Source organism: Arachis duranensis, chromosome 2 (assembly GCF_000817695.3).
Source record: "Arachis duranensis cultivar V14167 chromosome 2, aradu.V14167.gnm2.J7QH, whole genome shotgun sequence".
NCBI lineage: Eukaryota > Viridiplantae > Streptophyta > Magnoliopsida > Fabales > Fabaceae > Arachis > Arachis duranensis.
This window is the reverse complement of record NC_029773.3, coordinates 15,642,769-15,663,322: the sequence shown is the minus strand read 5'-3', so window position 1 is coordinate 15,663,322 and position 20,554 is coordinate 15,642,769. Positions and strand designations below refer to the sequence as shown.

Below are 20,554 nucleotides of genomic sequence, written 5' to 3'. Positions count from 1 at the left end.
ATGAACGCCGTGGCAGCACAAACGATGAGGTACCCTTTTTATCAATATATATTCCCGTATTTGAATTCCAATCTAATTCAGAAGATCTTCGTGGGGAGACATTTGGTTTGAAGAGCTCCTTGAGAGTAACGTCGTTTGCGTGGTTATCAGAATTATTGCTAGGGGAGAATTTGTGTAGGATGGGTTGTACAACTATTTTTAGACATTCTTGGGATCGAATGAATTTGCTCATTATTTTATCTATGTCAACTTTGCTATCAGTTTTTGAATTATTAATATTCGTCGTATTATTAATAGCTAAATTTTCTATGTACGGATTGTCCGATCTAGATCTATTAACGACGTACAATGGATAAGCCACTTGGTTTTGTTTTTTGAGGATTTTCGTCAAAGAGGTTATGGCTGTTGTCATCTTATCAACTGCATTAGTAAAAATAATTTCACGCTGGTGGTGGTACTGGTTGTAGTTGGGTGGTGAGTGAGCTTCAACGTGTTGAGAATGGTTCCTGTTAAGGGGTGAGTTCACCTCCCTCTGTTTCTTGTTACCCGTATTTAAACTTCCATAAAAACTATATTTTAAATGTTGCACATAACACACAAATTACGAACACATATTTAAAGCATCTACAAATACTAAATAATTAATAAAAGTTAATATTGTATTATAAATATTACATAAAATTTAATAAAAAATTAATTCCTATGAAAAAATTATCACAAAGAATGTAGCTTTTTGAAATTGAAAAAATGATTACATCGTTGTTCACTATATATACGCTGTATGGCCACTATGGTAAATTATATATTATTTCGAAGCTCCGGATATTAGCTTTCTAACGCAACTAGAACTGCCTCATTTGGACCCATGTAGCTCAAGTTATGATTGTTTTAGTGTGAGAAGGTCAGGTTGTACAGCTCAACAATTCCTTCAATTTCTTGAATTCCTTCCACTTTTGCATGCTTCCTTTCCATCCTCAAAGTCATTCCTGCTCTGTAATCCCTGTAATCACTTAACGCACATATCACGGCATCTAATGATAATAAGAGAGGATTAATATTAGCAAATATAAGGTCAAAGAAGCATGTTTTCAATTATAGCACAAAATTAGGAAGGAGAATGTAAAGCCATGCATTTTGTATGAACAAGTGTATGAAAAATTGATAAAATCCACTTAATTGAGCATAAGATAAACCGTAAAATAGCGGTTTATCACTTACCTAAAGCTTTTATTTAGACTTGTTAATTTTGTATTAATTATAATTTTAATCCAGTTTTTTCATATAATTATAACTTTATCTCTAAGACCACAGTTATTAACCTAACTTGTGTTAGTTATATTTTTAACCCCTTTTTTATACAAGTGGCCTAAATACCCCTAGTGATGCACCATACATTTTTCAGAGGACTTTAAAGTAGATTTTTTTACACCCTTTTGTGGATGATTTTCTTAGGGTTTTTTTTTTATGATTTCCACCACTTTTTAGTGACTTTTGAGGTTTGAAACTTAAACGTCAAGTGCTGCAAATTTTTTGCTCTTAAATATAAGAAACATGGTCATAAAAAAAATTATATTTCTCATATATATCAAGTCAAAATAACTGTGCATCATACAATTTTCAGAATTAGGTTTTATGCACAAAATTATCATAAAATAGTTCTCATATGAACACCAATTAAGTATGAGGATAATCTAACTAATCCTAATCCTTACCTCTTGTTCAAATAAGTTCTTACACATTTTACACACCAAAAATTACCTAAACAAAAGTAAGAAGACAATTAATAAAAATTGAGTCCTCTTGGTTGAATTATGGTGCTGGAAAAAGGAATGAATTTCATCCACTTTGAACTTGAATTTTTTAGTTCTTTTGGCATGCTCCTTTAAGGCCTTCAATATTAATTTTCTAGACATAGAAGAGAGAAACATGACCCTTAGTTTTAGGTTGAAAACCAAAAAAGAAAAGGTGAATAATGATGGTTACCTTTGCTAGAATTTGTATGATGAAACAAGAAAAGCAAGGGAGAACAAGAATTTGGACTTAGAATGCTTGAATCCTTGAAAAACCATCCAAGAACAATAGATGAACACTATGAATATGTGTTGGAAAAATGTTCAACTTAGCTGAAGATGTGCTCTTCTCTCTCTCTCTCTTTAAAGCTCGGTTCTCTTTCTTTTTATTTTCACTTATTTTTTTTAGCTTTAACTTAGTGTTTTTTGTTCTACTTAAATAAAGGCTGAAGTAAAACATGTATTAATAGTGATAAAAAGTGCTAAAATCCAGTGGTCAAGGGGATAAAGAATGAAAAAGGAAGGGGTGTGAAAATTATGAAGCTTGGTCAACGCTTTTGTATCGAATTTATTCGCAGTTTGTTACTCGAGTTAAAAACACTACGAAAAAGATAAAAGAGAGAGAGAATTTGACCACTCTAGGGATAGAGGGGACCGTGTTACTTGAGAGAGAAGAAAGAGAATTCAGTGTCTCTAGGAGATGTACGCTGAGTATTAGGCTGAGGTCTGTCTCGGATTAAGTTTTACCTTGTGGTAAAACAATGAACAGCTGAGGTTTATTCTTAAAAGAATAACAACAAGAATGAGTAGTTGAGATTAGTCCTAAAAGGATAATTACAAAGGTGATAATTATATTATTACTGATTTTACAGTCTTTGGTATGCTGCTATTTTTTCAACTAGAGCAAAATCATCATGAAAAGCAAATCTCAACTCAAAAAATTTCTAGTGAGAAAAAGCAGACCAAAACCAAGTATAAACAAGTCTCTACATAGTCAAGAGAATATTTACCTTTATAAAAGTAAAATTTTTTTTACTTATTTATTAATATTTTTCTTTAATTTTCTTTTTTTTTTAAATCTGGATCGCCTCACTGATTCATGATGAGCCATGGTTATAGATTTTACGAAATAAATCGTTGAATTATCGAAAATTCGGTTTACTAAAAATCGGGTCCTTACAAAAACTCTTGTAATTATTGACAAATTTCACAATTAACATTTAATACTTCTATAATATAGTGATAACACTTCCATTATCTCTATAATACTTAAGTAACACTCTCTTCCTTTAACTTATAAAACATACACTCCATTCCCTTAGTAAAAAAAAACACTCTTTAGTCTATTTGATCAAATTATCTTTTAATAATTATTATAATTATATATAAATTAGTGATAATATAATTTTGTGTAAATAATCTCATTATAGACATGATTTATGATAGATTTCAATGACATCAACTAATCCATATAGTCGATCTAACCTAAAGGGTTAAAGTTTTGTTGTTGTTTGTTGTTGTAGTGATAAAATAATTATTTGGTTTATTCAATATTATTATTGTAATAAAATTTATTTTTTTATATTTTATCACATAATATAAAATATTTTAACATGTTACAAAATATTTAATCTCAATATTTTTTCATATTTGATGATTAATGATAAAATATTAAAATTACATAATTTTTTATTAAAAATATTTATTTTATATTGTTATTATTATTATAAACCAAACAATTATTATTAATTTTTATATATAATTATAATAATTATTAAAAAATATTTTAGTTAAATAAACTAAAAAATGTGTTTTGTTTTTGGTGTAAAAAAAAAGTAAACATATATTTTATAAATAAAAGAGAAAATAGTTTTATTTAGACAGAAGAAAAAAATTGTCATTTTCTCAAACAATAAATAGCATGAATATGTGTAACACCCTAACTTTTAGCACGTCATGATCGTGCCAAAACTTTTAGCACGTCATGATCGTACCAAAAGCAAGGCGTTACTGACCTGTTTTCCATACTTACTATTTAATATTGAGCCTTTAATTCGATACCGCGTTTCAATTTTTAAGAAAATGCAGGAAAATATTATTTCTCATTAATCAAAATCATTCATAAAAAAACACACAGGTAATAATAATCACTTAATTACTAATAATGATAAATATTATACAAAAGAATTCAAAAGAAACTCATAATCGCTCGCAGCTTCACACTCAGTCCTGGAACCTGTGTCACTGAAAGGGGTGGAAGATTTTGGGGTGAGAACAAAGCCACACGTTCTCAGTAGGGAACGTGAACGCCGTAAAAAAAAAAAAAACAGAGTAAATACAAATAGCTAGTTCATATCACAAAAACAATTTCACTTAAAACTGTTTTAAATTCCTTTCTTTAAATCACGTTACTTAAACAAAATCCCAGTCACATTAACAATTCCTTATCCATAAACAACATTCCTAAATACATTATCAAGACTACAACACAAGTAAAATATCCATAAAGCACACCAGTACATCACCAAAACAACCGCACAATCACAAATAAATAAAAATAAAGCAAACACAATCAAATATAAATGTGCAAACAAGATGATGCATACCTGTTCCTAGCGCAGGCCATGAGCTCATGCGTCGGTTGTCTACCCGCAACCCGACGTTACTCGGAGTGAACCCCGAATATGGTCCCTTTACTATGTCAATTAGACACCTTGGCATCACGGTTACCCGTGTCAATTAGGCCTCATATAATAACATTTCAATGTGTATCACAGTAAGGAACAGTGCTATCAATTAGGCAAACATTCCCGCATTAGCAATCTCAGGCTATCCATTAGGCAGGCACTTTCGCATTAGCAGTTCGGCACAAAGGCCCATTTAAACATACAATATGATATCAGTTAGGCGGACACTTCCGCATTAGCACTCGGTCTCAACTTTTATTTCATTCCTTATTCCTCATTTTTCTTTCTTCACTATATCTCTCAATATCATTGTCCTTAACTTTAACCTTTCTTAGGGACAACTTACATTCCTTTTCATTTCCTAAGTTTGTCTAATTCAAAACCATGTTGGTAAGGTAACTCTAGAGATCTTAATCTTTAATTTAAGTTAGGTTTTACTGAATTTGGATTAGAATTGAATTTTGTACAAGCTTTAAAATTCTGCTATTGCATTTACAAAAATTCAAAAAATAGACAGCAGCCATGTTTTTTATAAATTCCATAATAATTTCAATTCTAATTCGTTACTTCTAAATTTTGGTGAGATTACAGTCAACATCCCTAAGTTTTAGAATCCACAAATTTCAGGTTCATATCATTTCATTTGATTAATTAATTATCAATTGGAAGTGGAGCTTTGTTTTCATAAACCAGTTCAGAGTTTCCAGCAAACAACCGACCTTCCAAGTGACTTATCTAAGTCTACAAAATAGATATGAACATGAAACTTGTACTCACTTAAAATAGACTGATAAATCTTTAAAATCCTTTTAAAATCAACTCAAAATTCTGTTTAAATTAAAAGTTATAGCGTCTGGAAGTTGGTACTGCAGAACCAGAAAACCAGAAAAATCTGCAGCAACCACTAAATTTCAAAAAATCGTATCTTCCAAACCACTTCGCCAAACTCCATGAATTTTATTATGGAATATTCAAGACACACTAAAGTTTTACAGAAAAATAATTTCATCTAAAAATTAAGTCTGGACCCCTCCTAAAAAGTCTTTGTTCTGCTGCCAATTATGCAGATTTCTGCAGAAATTCTGTACAAAGTATTTCCAACAACCTCACATACCAAATCCTATATTCAAGCCTAGGATTCATCTAAAACCACATTTCTAACTTTTTTTTGACTAACCAAAGTTGCCCAAGAACTCTTAATTCAATATATCACAATTTCATATCATAAGTGCAACGTAACAATATTATCACAGTATCCATTCTTCAGCACCTCATCTATAACAACATATCTCAAGTTCTGATTCATCAAATCAATTTCCAGCAGCCACAGCAACATTCCATACACAAGATCAACATCAACAAGTACTAGCAGCAAGTATAACTTCAAAATACACAACATCGTCATTAATTACAACATTAAATCATTAACCAATCACCAACTACAACCATGATTCAACTCAATTCCAACAATTATTCACACAAAGCAACCATAAACCATTTGCAGTTACTCATTTAATTTTATTGGCATTCATAACTTAAAACATTTATTGTAAAACAAATCCCCTACCTCAATGTCGCAATAGCAGGTTTTGACGCAGGTATCCCCTTTATCCCCAATTCGTGGCAGCAGCAGCGATTCTAGTATTATTCTCGCAGCAGAAACATTCAATAGCTCTAGACAAGGGTGGCAACGCCGAATAATGACAATAATGACTCTGAAAAACTAAATGAATCAGAAACAATTGCGGAGCAAGGTGATACAGGGCAGAGACAGAGCAATTTCTTCATAAGCTTACCAAAACGGAAGGTAAGAGAAACAATGTCTCCAATTTAGTCATAGCTTGGTGGCTGGCGGGCGATGGAGGAATGCCTCCTTCCGCCTCTGGTTCGTGATTCCAGTGACGATGAGGGACATGGGCAGAATCCAAATCAGCAATGTCATCTCCTCCTCTCACATGCAACGGCGACGATAGGGGCTCCGGTGACTAGGGCTCCAGTCGGAGGCAGCAGTGGTGGCCGGACACCGCGGTGGTGAAACCCTTTTCCCTTCCCTTCGTCGATCGTGTCTTCCCTCTCTCACGCGCCTCTGGTTCTCGCGGCTGAGTCTTTCTCAGCTTCTCTCTCTCACCCACACGACGGCAGCGGCGGTGGCTGAACGGAACGGACGCGGTCTGGGGGCGATGGCGCGGCGTAGGATGCGATGGAGCTAGCAGCGGCCGAGCACGATGGCTCCTCTCCTTCCTCGCGTCGTCCCTGGCTCGCAGCACTCTCTCTTCTCTTCTCTCCGTGTATATGTCTGTGTATGCGCTTGTTTATTTGTTTTGTGTGTGGTGTGTGTTCTGTTTATGAGTGAATGAGTGGTGAGGGAGGGTTAGCGTGGCTCACTGAGAAACAAACGGGTGGAGAGGGGCACGTGTATGTGAATTGAATGAGAGAGGTTAGGGTTAGTGAAATTAGGGTTTGAAATTGAAAATTTTGGATATTTTAGTAATTTTAATAAAATTAAAGGTAATAGAGTAATAATTTGAAATCAAATTTAATCAAATAATAATATCTATGAAAATACTATTTAATTATCAACTTATAATTTATTTTTTAAATAAAGACTCTAATTCAATAATTAGAGATATTTAAATTAATTTTTTTTAAAATTATAAAATAAAGTTCAAAATCTAGTTATTCAAATTAACGCATATAAAATTCTCATTGTTTTTAAATCACTAAAGTTTTAAATCAATAATTAAAAGTACTCAATTAATACAAAAATTTCTGAAAATATGCTTTCGAATAAATAAAATAAATTATAAATAATTTATTATTTAATTTTCAAAATTTGGGGTCTTACAATATGCATTAACCCGTTATTATTGTACGCACAAACTAATTAAATCCCTGTTATACTATTGGTGCTCTGATCTGTTCCTTACGACATAGATTTAAGGTATTAGCAAATTTTGTTGTATTATTATTCTGAGAATTGGATCGATCAGATTAATTAGGAATTATTTATCAAACAAGTTCAATTCAAGATAAAAATTGATTAGTAATGAATTAATTAAAAATAAAAAAATAATTAAATAATAGTTAATTAGTTGAACCAATTTAATTTTTTAATAGTAAACTAATTTAAAATAATAAAATATAAAAAATTATTTATTTTAAAAAAATATATATATTATACATAAATATATTATTTTATTATATTTAATTTAATTTAATTTAATTTCAGTTAAATTTTTAGTTCTACTGGTTCAATTACGGATTTAGTTTTTATTAGGCATGGCAAAAATTTCCAACGAGACGGATACTCGCAGGAATTTACCCGTTGAAAAACAGGTATGGGAGATAATTTTTACCCGCAAAAACGAGAGACGAGCTCCGTATAACAAAAATATCCTAATATATATATTAGGGGTGAGCACGGGTCGGTTTGGTTCGGGTTCAAGGTAAAATTAGAATCGAACCGATCAAAAAGTAATTGGTTTGGTTTGGTTCGGATTCGCGTTTTTTTGTGCTTGTACCCGAACCAAACCAAACCGATTAAGAGCGGATTGGTTCGGTTCGGGTAGCGGGTACCCGATGACTTTGAAATTCATTAAAAAAAATTAAATTGGCAAATTTTTATCTTAAAAATTCAAGAAATACAATAAACATGTAACATCAACAGAAATAATGCAAACATATTAAATACCAAATATATTAAAAATTAAACTCATCAAAATTCAAACATATTAATAGTAAATAATCTTGTCTAATGAAAATATAAAAGTGCAATAGAAATATTAGAAGTTAAATACAAAAGTCTAGTGAATAATCTTTGAAAGAAGCTAAAACTAAAACACATTAAAATCTAAACATTAGTGAGATAGGATTAGGGTTATGAGTTAGAAAACACATAAAAAGTCATATATATTTTATTTAATTAATTATGATCGGGTATACGAGTTGGTTCGGGTTCCGCGCCCCCAAAACCGATACCCGAACCAATCATAAGCAAATGTCATTGGTTTGGTTCGGGTTGGACCCGATTACCCGTCGGTTCCAGAACCAATTTGATTGGTTTAGTTCGGATTCGGGTGGGTAATCGGGTACCCGCTACCCGTGCTCACCCCTAATATATATAGAGGAAAGCTTTCACATATACCACACCACTTTAGTGGAAATCTGCTCTTCCATGTACTGTCCATTTTCAAGTTAATCATTTGTTTTTTACTCATTTTCAAGTTAATCATTTATTTTTTACTGTGCATAAAAATTACCAAAGAATCCCTAAAATGATCCTTAAAATGACAAAAAAGGCTAATCTAATAAGCAGCTTTCATGCTACGTTGAATTGAGACTGCGGCGAAATGATCCAAACCATTGTTCCAATGGCTTGAAGATATTGGATAGCATTTCGGCCTTGTAGAGCTGGACAAATCCTGAAAAAATTATTGCAAATTATTTGGCTATAATTTCACCATTTTTTCTATTTGATAGCATTTCGGACTTGTAGAGCTGGACAAATCCTAAAAAAATTATTGCAAATTATTTGACTATAATTTCACCATTTTTTCTCACTTGTGCCCAATCATAATTTTTCTACAATACAATTATCCTCCAAATAAAATTTAAAAGAAATACTAAAAAATTATTAAAATTTATTATTTTTATTATTAATTAATAGAATAAAATATGTTGTTGAATTATTAAACTAAAATAACTGCGTCAATAGCTAAAAATAATGGTAAAAAAATAAATTTTAATTAAGAGTGCTAGAGAGTCAGTAAATTTTATAATTTGTAATCATTAATTAGTTATTATTAGTATTTTTAATGGTATGAGATTACATCTAATGGTGTAAGATTACTTACTTTTTTTTATTAGTTTAAGTGCTGACCAAATTTTAATAAAAGTACTAGCCCCTAGACTTTCTCAACTGAGGCTTGCTACACATACAAGTCTTTTTGACTTACAAGTTTTACAAGTTGCTACACATTAGAGTCTTTTACTGCGTTATTTAGTTTCCAAAGCGCTACACTCACCGTGAATTATGAACGACTCCTCTTCATCTTCCTCTTCCTCTTCTTCTTTCTTCTTCTTCTTCTTCACTCACCGTGAATTATGAAAAACTCATCTTCCTCTTCCTCTTCCTCTTCCTCTTCCTCTTTCTCTTCCTCTTCTTCTTCTTCTTTTTCACTCACCGTGGATTATGAACAACTCATCTTCCTCTTCCTCTTCCTCTTCCTCTTCTTCTCCTTCTTCTTCTTCTTCCTCCTCCTCCATGTATTTCTTCGTTATTCTCTTTGCCTTTTCATTAGTTGTTTTATTTGCGTTTATTACTGGTATTCTTGCTTCGTTTTTTTTCGATTTTCATGGTTTCTGAAATCAAGCTTTGAAATCGTTTTGAAGATAATGGAACTTCAGAAATACACCCAAACGATTATAGAAAATACACCCAAACGATTATAGAAAATACACCCAAACGATTATAGAAAATACACCCAAACGATTATAGAAAATACACCCAAACGATTATAGAAAATACACCCAAACGATATTTCTTCGTTATTCTCTTTGCCTTTTCATTAGTTGTTTTACTCGTTTATTACTGGTATTCTTACTTCTTTTTTTTCGATTTTCATGGTTTCTGAAATCAAACTTTGAAATCGTTTTGAAAATAATAGAACTTCAGAAATACACCCAAACGATTATAGAAAATACACCCAAACGATTATAGAAAATACACCCAAACGATATTTCTTCGTTATTCTCTTTGCCTTTTCATTAGTTGTTTTACTCGTTTATTACTGGTATTCTTGCTTCTTTTTTTTTCGATTTTCATGGTTTCTGAAATCAAGCTTTGAAATCGTTTTGAAAATAATGAAACTTCAGAAATACACCCAAACGATTATAGAAAATACACCCAAACGATTATAGAAAATACACCCAAAGGACACTTTATGCATAATTCAGAACTCTTTAGAGCTTGATATCAAAAAATAATGGAAATCAAGAATAACGAAAAAAGAAAACAAAGAGAAAAGCACGTAAATGAAGAAGGAGAAAGAGAAGGCAAAAAACGAAAGAAAAGAAGAAGAAGAAGAGGAGGAAGAGGAAGAAGAATGTGCAGCAAGAAGAAGAAGACGGTGCAGTAAAATTGTGCAGTAACGGTTGAAGAAGGAGAAAGAGAAAGTAAGAAACGAAAGAAAAGAAGAAGAAGAGGAAGAGGAAGAAGAACGTGCAGTAACGTTCAAGCGCGCTAATATAATAACTTGTAAAGACTTGTATAAAAAAAATGCTTGTATATGGAGAATTTCTCTTCTCAATTACCCTCTAACAGTCTAACAATTTTCAAAATTTAATACACATTTATTAATACAGTACTTTTATCATCCAGAATAATTAAAATAAGGATTTAATTAACTTATGTTCTAAAAATAAAGACACATTTTAAAAAAATAACAATAGAAATTTTTTAATTCTTTTAATGTATTTAATGCATTAAAAATATAAAAATAAATAATTTTTGTAATAACATTTATAAAATATATATTTTTTAATTTTTATGGTATGTTTAATTTATATTCTTAATGCACAAGTTAGCAAAATTTTTAAAATAATACTACACAAATAAAATAATAAAATTTATATATTTAAGGTAATTCACATAAACAATTCAAATGTACTTCAATATTACACCAATATTCTAAAATAAAAAAAAAGGTAATTTTGTATATCCGATTTACTTGTAAGTTTTACTGAATATGTTTTATATATTATTTTTGGGCAACTCTCTCAATAACTAAGAGAGCTATTCGAAAAATACAGAGACTAGTTGAAGTAATGAACTCCTAATATACCAATATTGGGGCTCATTACTTCAATCGAGATAATGAAAAATGATTTCGTCTTTTTAGATAGAGCAATTACTTAGAAATATATTTTTTGAAATATCCATTCCTATCTAATAGAAAATGATCCCATGATTTTGAACTGATCTTACCTGGGATTGCAAATTTCAAGTTTGTCTATGAAGAGCAGATCTAATTATATTAGTGTCTATAATGAATTGCTTTTGTATAATACTAATCGATAGGGTCTCATTGGTAATTGCTACAAGATCTCGTACATTAGAATCCATAGTTATAGTTATGTATCCGAGTCCATGTATGGAACATTCTCCTTTTCAAGTGAAATCTCCTAGTATATGAAAGAGTGAAAAAGTACTTTCGTTGTTATAGAATAAGAAGCCTTCGTATCTTAATGCATGTATTTAATTTATTCGGAGCTATTAGAGCAGGATCTACTTTTTGGGGAATATGAGTTGAAACAATAATAAGAATATTTTTAGTGGAACATCTTTCATAATTGCTGGAGAGATAATTCACTAATAGACCGAGAGATAAGTAATTCGACTCATTCATATCCATTGGATAATGGAGATGGAATAGCCGTCGGTTGGTTAGGACATCCTAACTTTAGAGATAAAGAGGAGCGTAAACTTTTTGTACGGCGTATGCTTACTTTAATTTTTTTGATGCATTTTTAGTTGTTTTGATAGACGGAGACAGAATTATTAGAGCCGATATTCCTTTTCGAAGTATAATATTGAACAGTGTAATTGCTTCTACAGAATAAATGTAAAAATTAAAAAAATAATCAATTCAATAAAACGTAAATTACAGTATCATAACAATTTCTTTATCCACACTCATAAATTTATTTAATTTCTATTCATATTTTGTGTTGTGAACAGACATTTTTATTTATATAAATTTTATTTTTTATGTTTTTAATATATAAATATTATAATTGATCGAATTTGTTTGACTTAAAAATGATTTTATTTTTTACTTTAAAATTTTTTATGATGTTAAAATTATTATTTATTAGATATTAAATAAGTTCATTAAACAAGTACATTTTACATATTTTATCCAATACTTAATAAAATAAATTAATTAACAAAAAATAAAAAATAGATATTTTTATATCTTATAAGAATAAAGATAACTTCTTTATTTGACAAGAATTTATTAATATTTTTAAATTAAAAAAATCAATCAAATATATAATATTATATTTAATTATAAAAAATTTTAATTTTTGATTTCTTTTTTACTAAAATTCTAGATTCATCCTGTTCAAAAATTTTTTATTGATAAATTGTGATTAGTGACTGGATACTAAATTTATCATAAAGATCCATAAACAGTACCAAAATTTAATAACCCAAATTATGCTAAACAATCACCAAAATTTAGTAAGGAATGACATAGCCACTAAACCATAGTAGTAGATTCTCATTATTTAGTATATTTATGTAAGAAAATAAGTATATATAATGATTCTTACCGAATTAATTAGGGGTGTCAAAAATCCCCAGGAAGCAGGGATCCCCGCAGGGACCGTCCCGAATGGGGCTCCGACGGCGAAAAATTTTTCCTATGGGCGAATGGGGCTCCGACGGTGAAAAATTTTTCCTGTGGGAACGGAGATGGGGACAAAATTCTCCCGAAGCAGATGCGGGGACCCGAGCGGGGATCCCCGTCCCCGTCTTCGTATTCCCCACAATCCCCGAATATATTAAATTACTTAAATATCCTTATGAATTTAATTTTTATTTTGGTTTTTAAGTAATTTCACTTTGCATATATATATAGAAAATTAACCCTAACTCCTCTTCCTAGTTCCCACTTCTCACTTCCAACATAGAGCACCACATTTGTTGTTCAACAGTGCTCCTCTCCTCACGAAATCCTCCGTCTCTCTCTGCACCCTTCCTCTGCATTCTCTCCGTCTTCCCAGCCAGCAACCTCCGACCACCATCGTCACGGTCTCGTCACTGTCCGTTTCAGCCGACCCACACTGCATCATCACCGCACCGCCCCGTGCACCCTGTTCCGTTTGCTCTCTTCCCGTCGTTCGCCGCTCTTCTCTTCACCGGCGTTTCTGACCTCTTCAGCCATTTCTCTCTTATCCCTAGTAAGATTCACTACTCTCTCCTTTTCTTCTTGTATTTTGGGATTTTAGTTTAGGTTTTTGCTTTTTTTTTTCATGAATTTGATGGTGATTTTGATTTTTTGAAGTTGGTGGCTATTGTTTTTGTTAATGGATGTTTTGTTCTATGAATTTCTGATAATTGGTGGCTGTTTTTTTCATTTTTTTCATACTTTAATTTTTTTATTTTCCATTAATTCTGAATTCTGATTTTATTAGTTGTTGCTTGTTGATGAGTTTATGCTATGGTATTCTGTATTAATAATTTATATTTTGTAGAATGAAAAATTCTGATTTGCTGCACCATTTATATATTGAATTCTAACCCAAAACGGTGATACATGAATCGACTAAACATAAAGCTGATTCACCTTCTTATTGTGCTTAATTTATTGGTTGAGCAACTTTAGTACAAGGATTAAGTCTGTTTCAGGCCCCAAGTTTCAGGTTCTCTGTTTGTTGTAGTAAGTGTTAGTTATGAGTTTTGATTGCAGTTAGGATTCACTAAGTGGAATCTAGGGCCTTTTACAAACGTTTGGAAGGATTTAAGGAGTTTGAGGTTGTTGCAGGTTTAGAAGATGAATGGTTCTACTTTAGTTTTGGATTTTCTATGGAAAACTAGCTTAATTTTGCAGACTAGTAATTTCCCTTGCAGTGCAAAATGTGATTGATTGCATGTGGTTGGAAGAAAGTAATACATAAGTTTCAATCCTTGAGAGTGATGTAATTAGTAATTTGAAATTATGTTTTAATCCAAGTTAGAGCACAGATCTTTTTTTTTTTGGGCGTTTGTTCTTTAATTATTTTCTTTATAGGTTTTTTTTCTTGTAATTCTGAAATTGGAATATATTGTTCCCAATGGTTCCTCAAAATTAAGCTATCTTGGCATTTAGAAATCATTAAAGATCATACTATTTTCCTGAAATTTTTTTCTGAGCCACAAATTAGTAGTATGCTGTTTCCTGGTGCGGGTAATTATATTGAATTAGAAAAGTACAATAACGAAAAAGGCACTTAATAATTTGTTTTCTTAATAATTTGTCGCCGCTGCCTTTCACCCCCTGGTCTCTCAGCGCCGACTCCCACCCCAGACTCAGCAACGTCGTCGTCTTTTCCTGGTCGTGGTCGTCATCTTCCCCTGTTCGTGTTGCCGGTCTTCGCTGGACGCTAGTCTTGCTTCCCCTTTTCTCCATCAGGTTCAGGTAAGTCAGTCCTGGTCTTCGCTGGTCTTCTATCCCCTTTTCTGAATTTAGATTTCTGAATTAGGGAAACGAATTTGGGTGTTCTGAATTAATGAGATTCCTATTAATTTGAATTTTTGTGTTTTGATTTTCTGGATTCTTGAGTTTTGAGTTGCTGAATTTCTGATTAGGTTACTGAATTTCTAAATTTCTGATTAGGTTAATGAATTTCTGATTTGGTTAACGAATTTTTGAAACGAATTTCTAAATTTCTGATTTGGTTAACGAATTTCTGAATTTCTGATTAGGTTAATGATTTTCTGACTATGAATTTCTGGATTCTGGTTGTGTAATTTATTTTTCTGAGTTAGGTTGATATGAATTTGATTTCTGATTCTGATTAATATTTCTGAGTTAATATTGAGTTAATCTAAAGTTAGGTTAATCTGATTCCGATTATGAATTTCTGGTTGTGTAATTTATATTTCTGAGTTAATATTCTGAATTGGACTAATTTTTTGGGTCGTCCTAATTTTCAAAATTATGCCTTTATCGGTGCCTGTGTTTGTTTCTGCAACCTTTCATCTAAAATGTATATATATTGAAAATGCAAAATACCAGATATACGATACCTTCATTTTGTGAAGACAAATAAATGTATTATAACTAGTGATATCCTTTTTAACAATCCTAATTTTGTTCCTTGATTTCTTGTGGGTCCTGTGCTGACTGCCCTGACCAGCACTTCGAGCTGCTGTGCAGGCATATCGGCGTGAAGAGGAGTCACAATTTTACCGGTCATCTAAAAGACGAAGAGAGAGATTTGATCAGGTGTGTTTTTCCATTCTGAACTATGCTTCAGTCTCTGTAAGTTGAGAAAATGGGATGAAAGGAGATTAGGATCTTACCTCATTTTTAGGTATATGTATATGTTGCTTTGACATTTTCCTTATCTTTTAATATGAGATATGTTTTGCATAGGACAGGGTGGTTTTGGAGATTCAGCTGTTGTAGAACCACCAAGGGGGAGAGGTGTTCAATTTCCTTTTGCTGTGATGGACCGTGTTATCATAAAGGTAGTATGCAAACACAAGTGAGTTTACTTAGAGAATAATTTTAATCTATCAAAATAAATAATTGGAGAGAAATTGGATCAGGGAAACAAGAGGACACCGCAACGCTTTGTTGGGCGTGAAGCTATTGTAACAACACAATGCCTTAATGGATGGTTAGTGACTATATCTGATTTTTTCCTCTAGCAGTTAATTGCTTTCTTATGTGAATTTTGTGCTTCTAATATATAATGCTAACTTCCAGTGTGAAGTGAACTTGAGTGATGTTAAAGGCTGTAACTATAAATAAATAATAAATGATCTTGCAAACATTATGCTACACTTTAAAATTGCTTGCATTGTTAATCAAAGACTTGGAATTTCATAATTTACAGGTATGTGGTGAAGACACTGGACAATGCAGAGAGTGTGAAATTACAGTATCGGTCCCTTGCTAAGGTTTTGGATGATTCTTCAAAACCTTCCTCCACCAAGATGCCACCTAATTGGCGTTAGTTCTGAGCCATCAAATGTAGCTGATCATACTTCTATACCAACATGATTGTGCTTTCGAAATCCCAGTGTTAGTGTTCCTTGTTGCAATAAAACCGTGGTAGCAACAGATCGTGTAAATATAGAAAGCCTTGTGCTTTGTGTTCCTTAATATTTATGATTGTATTTAATGTAATCATTTTGTTATACATAGATAATATTAGATACGCTAACAGATTTATAGTAAAAAATGAAGATGATTATTTGGTTTCAGTTTACGAGCTACGGGCATTGCATGTTTTCCAATTCCATTGATATATCTAGTATTTTTTGAAAGCGGGAAGTGCTATTTCACGTTTCAACTTGAAGTTTGGGTTGGACACTTTAACTAACAAAACGTAGTTGTGCACAAAGTTGTTGAATAATTTTGAATCTTTAAAATAGCAAAATAGCATGTCACAAAAATATAAGTCTTCACACTGCCTTATATATGTACTTTAAACACATTTATAATGTGTTAAATGTTCGCACCGTTGACTGTTCTACTATTTATTTTATTTTATTTTATTTTTCTTAAATCCCTCTTGCGTTTTAGAAATATGAAATTATTTGATATGGAGTCAAAGATAAAAGTTTCGTCAAAATTAACATTTCGGTTTTGGAAACTTTTCATAAAAAAAAAACTTTCAAAAACAAAATATAAAAATTACCCAAAATCTAGTTTTTCTTGTTTCGTTTTGGGTGGGGGAGGAAGGGGATCGGACGGGTCCATATGAATCGGACGAGTTCCACCCAATTATGGTTCTTTTGTTTTTTAACATTATATATATTGTTTTTAGTAGTAAAATAAATTTTAATAGTTTAAATGTTATCGAAACCGGACAGCCCCGTCTAGTCGGACCAGAAACATGGTGAACCGGTAACAAAGCCGGTCCGGATGAGTTTGCTGATAGGATAAGGGAGAGAACCGGTTTGAACCGGTCGAATTTAACGAAAACCGACAAGTTTGAAAAAATCCGGAGCAGTTCGACTTCTAACTTTTTTTGTTTTTCCTCAAGTGAAACGGCATCGTTTCGATTATTAAAAGAAACTAAACTGAAATGAAAGAAATCCTAGCTCGAAACCTCCCATTCCCTTTCCCAAACCCATTCCTTTTCCCAAACTCATGGGAGAGACCTGCGACTGAGAGAGAGCCGTTCAGCCAACGCCCCCTCACTGTGCCCGCAGTCTCCTCTCGCACTACCCAACCACAGCCAACACCACCTCCATCGAACAATGCGACGTCGTTGACTCCTATGTGTTTGTCGCCTCCTGCTACTGCTACTGCTCGTCGCATCCTGTCCTGTGCCATTGTGTGTCCGTCGTCGTCCTCCTTTTGTCAGTCTAGTCATGCAGTCGTCGCTATTGTCGTCGGTGCCGTACTTCTTCTCCTGTCTCCCTCTTCTCTGCCGATGGTGCATCAGCCATAAGGTATGTATTTTGTTTTTTTTTTAAGTTATTCAGTATTTCAAATTTTCAATAATTTAGTACTTTAGTTAGAATTAATTGATTAATGATGTTGATTATCTATGTTGATTATATTTGGTTGATTATAAGTGTATAATTTGTTGATTTCTGTTTGATTTTTGTTAGATTGTTCAGTTTTTTATTTTATTATAATGAGATATTGAAATCCGTATCTTTTTTAGTAGATCCGCTATCCCTTCATGGTGAGGTGACTCTGTTTTCTCATCCTTGAATGATTTAGATCTCTTGTCTTCAATTTTTCTACTTGTTTGAATTTCCTCGATGTCTCCTTTAGATCTTATAATCTTTGAATTGGTAAATGGAGAGACAGCCATTTTGAACGCAAAGGGTGAAGGTTGAACTTGAACCTCTGCCACATTTTAACAAGGTGCATCATAGTATTATCCTCAGAACTTAGTCCGCACAATATCAGGGAACATTATCAATATATCACTACCCCAAATTGCATCAAGTTATGTATTGAAGAACAAATAAGATGAAAATTTTGCTCATTATGTCGCAGAAAGCCATACGAAATTATTCTTCCCAAAAATTTGTTGTGAAGTGAACTCTTCTACCAATTTATAAGTGCCATTTAAGAATGAAGTTAAGCTACCAAGAGGTTGATGATTTGTTGGACTAATATTAAAAGCATAAGAAATCAGAAAAGGTGAATGAATGAAATGAATCCAAGAAAAACAGCAATCAAATAAGATTTTTAGAAATCTTTATTACCTCACTCTCTCAGAACAGAACAAGAAAAGGAAGTTGAAGTACCAGCTAAATAGCAGTGTTTGCTCAAAGAGAAACTCGTGAAGAAAGAGAAGCCAAGAACGCTATAGAAATGAAAAGCAACCACATCCATCTTCCCCAGAAAAAGAAAAAAATAATTGGAAAAAACCAATTCTCAAACACATCTGGTATTAAATCACAGTTCACAGACCCCCACTCCATTTCTTAAATGAACATACATATATTATACTTTATACTCTTTTTATTTATTTATTTACTTATTCTTTCCCACGGGTAAAATAGCTGGTCCACAATTTTCTGTGATCTGTAACGCGTGCAAGCAAGCGCAGACTCTGTGGCTAAAAATCGCAACACCTTTCTTCTTATAGGCTTTGCAACTTGCAAGAGGGTATTATCTGTTCATAACAAGCGAATGCACCATTGAGAGTTTGAGACCAAATAAGATCATTCTACATGGCTAAACTATTTCAAAAGTAAAATAAAAATGGACCCAACAATCATAATCATGGAATAAACACATAGGAAAGTGCAAAGTTCTAACAAAGCTGCGTGCAGATCACGTGCAGTGACCAATCCACTCCACCGACTATTCCTCCTTCCTTGCAAATCAGGCACCTTAATTGGACAAAGCCGCATTTATAACTAACAGCAGTCAATAGGAATATCTTGGCCGTGTCTTTTCCATCACTATTTCATCAAATTATTCTTTATGCTCTCTCTCTCTCCCATGCATAAAGATCACACTATACACATTGTATTCTTTTGCTATCTATCTTGATCACTATGTTAAGCAACTTGCAGTGTTGGATAGTTATTACATTATACTATTTGAAACCTTAAGATATTAAGCTTGACTAATAATATTATTTTATCAGAATTCCAATCTAATTTGGAACAAGAATCGATGTTCAAGTTCATTTAAATGAAAGTAGGAGAGACAGCTTATATCCAACCGTCCAAGACAGTATAGCATAGAACATGAAATTGGACCAAAGCCAAATATTATGGTTCTCTACTCAACAAATTATGTACACCAACCATCATCAACATGGGGCTGCTGTCCCTTTCTGCAAGTCTAGATAAAGAATGTTTTTCCTCAAGTTGTGTGTGCCCACAAATAATAGCACCACTATTTTGCCCAATTGCTGCAGAACTTGAAATCAATGTCACAACTGCCAGAGCTATCTTGCTCCAAAAATGAACAACAGTGATATGTCAAACAAAAGCCATAGAAGAGAGTTTCAGGACAACTGAAACTATATTCTATCATGGCCTCAAATTCAAATACAAGGTATCTTAAAAGTACACAAACATATGAGGGATTCCGGAAAACTCTGCTTGAGCTAATTGGGATGCAAATAAACACAATATGTAGCAAATAAAAAGGTATAAATCTACTGCAATAATAATACAAAGACCAAACAAATTAAACCATCAATTACGAAATTAAGCAGAAGCTGCTGGTATAGATAACAAGTGTGAAAAATAAATGCTTGATATTGTACAAGTAAAAGAGAAAGCTTTAAGAATTAAGATGCCACATGCACCACCTACAATCTTTTACAGCATAAATAGCTAAATATATGAAAATAATTTTTAGTTGTGGTGTTATGCTAATGTTATGTTATTTTGCTTCAGGTATGATCCTTTTACTGGGATCTACGACATGGATTTCTTTCTCGTCTTAGAGCGTGCTGGATACCGTGTGGGTAGGCGGAGGAGACGAAAGTCCCGTGTTGGAATTCAACACAGGGTCACCAAAGAAGATGCAATGAAGTGGTTTCAAGTTAAGTACGAAGGAGTTATTCTTAACAAGTCCCAACAAATTGTATCCTAGACAGCACTATTTTAGTTTTTTTTTTGGAATGGTAGTCAGCAACATGCAACTATTTCATTTGGTTTTCTTCAAGTTTTGATGGGATTTTGCCCAATTTTATGAAGCAAGATATTTGTTTCATTTTGAGTTCAATACAATGTCGGTATTGTTTTTATTTAATTTAGGGTGTCATTTTCGGAAGGGACTTAATTTTGTTAATGTTGTTATATCTGTTACCGCTTGTTATAGCTACAAAAGCATTGTGTTTGAACCGTTCTATGACTTCTAGCGGTTC

General features: G+C 32.5%; 2 long non-coding RNA genes across 2 annotated transcripts; one reads left to right on the top strand and one right to left on the bottom strand.

Annotated features, from left to right (window-relative positions):
* Positions 1 to 3,873: 3,873 nt before the first annotated feature.
* Positions 3,874 to 6,982, bottom strand: LOC107472316 (uncharacterized). The gene is made up of 2 exons (XR_002369858.2): positions 6,274 to 6,982; positions 3,874 to 6,192 (listed from the first exon to the last, which is right to left on the bottom strand). It is a non-coding gene; the product is annotated as an uncharacterized LOC107472316 (long non-coding RNA).
* Positions 6,983 to 15,313: 8,331 nt separating this feature from the next.
* Positions 15,314 to 16,462, top strand: LOC107472317 (uncharacterized). Its single transcript, XR_001588743.3, has 4 exons — positions 15,314 to 15,471; positions 15,627 to 15,716; positions 15,798 to 15,868; positions 16,088 to 16,462. It is a non-coding gene; the product is annotated as an uncharacterized LOC107472317 (long non-coding RNA).
* The last annotated feature ends 4,092 nt before the right edge of the window (positions 16,463 to 20,554 follow it).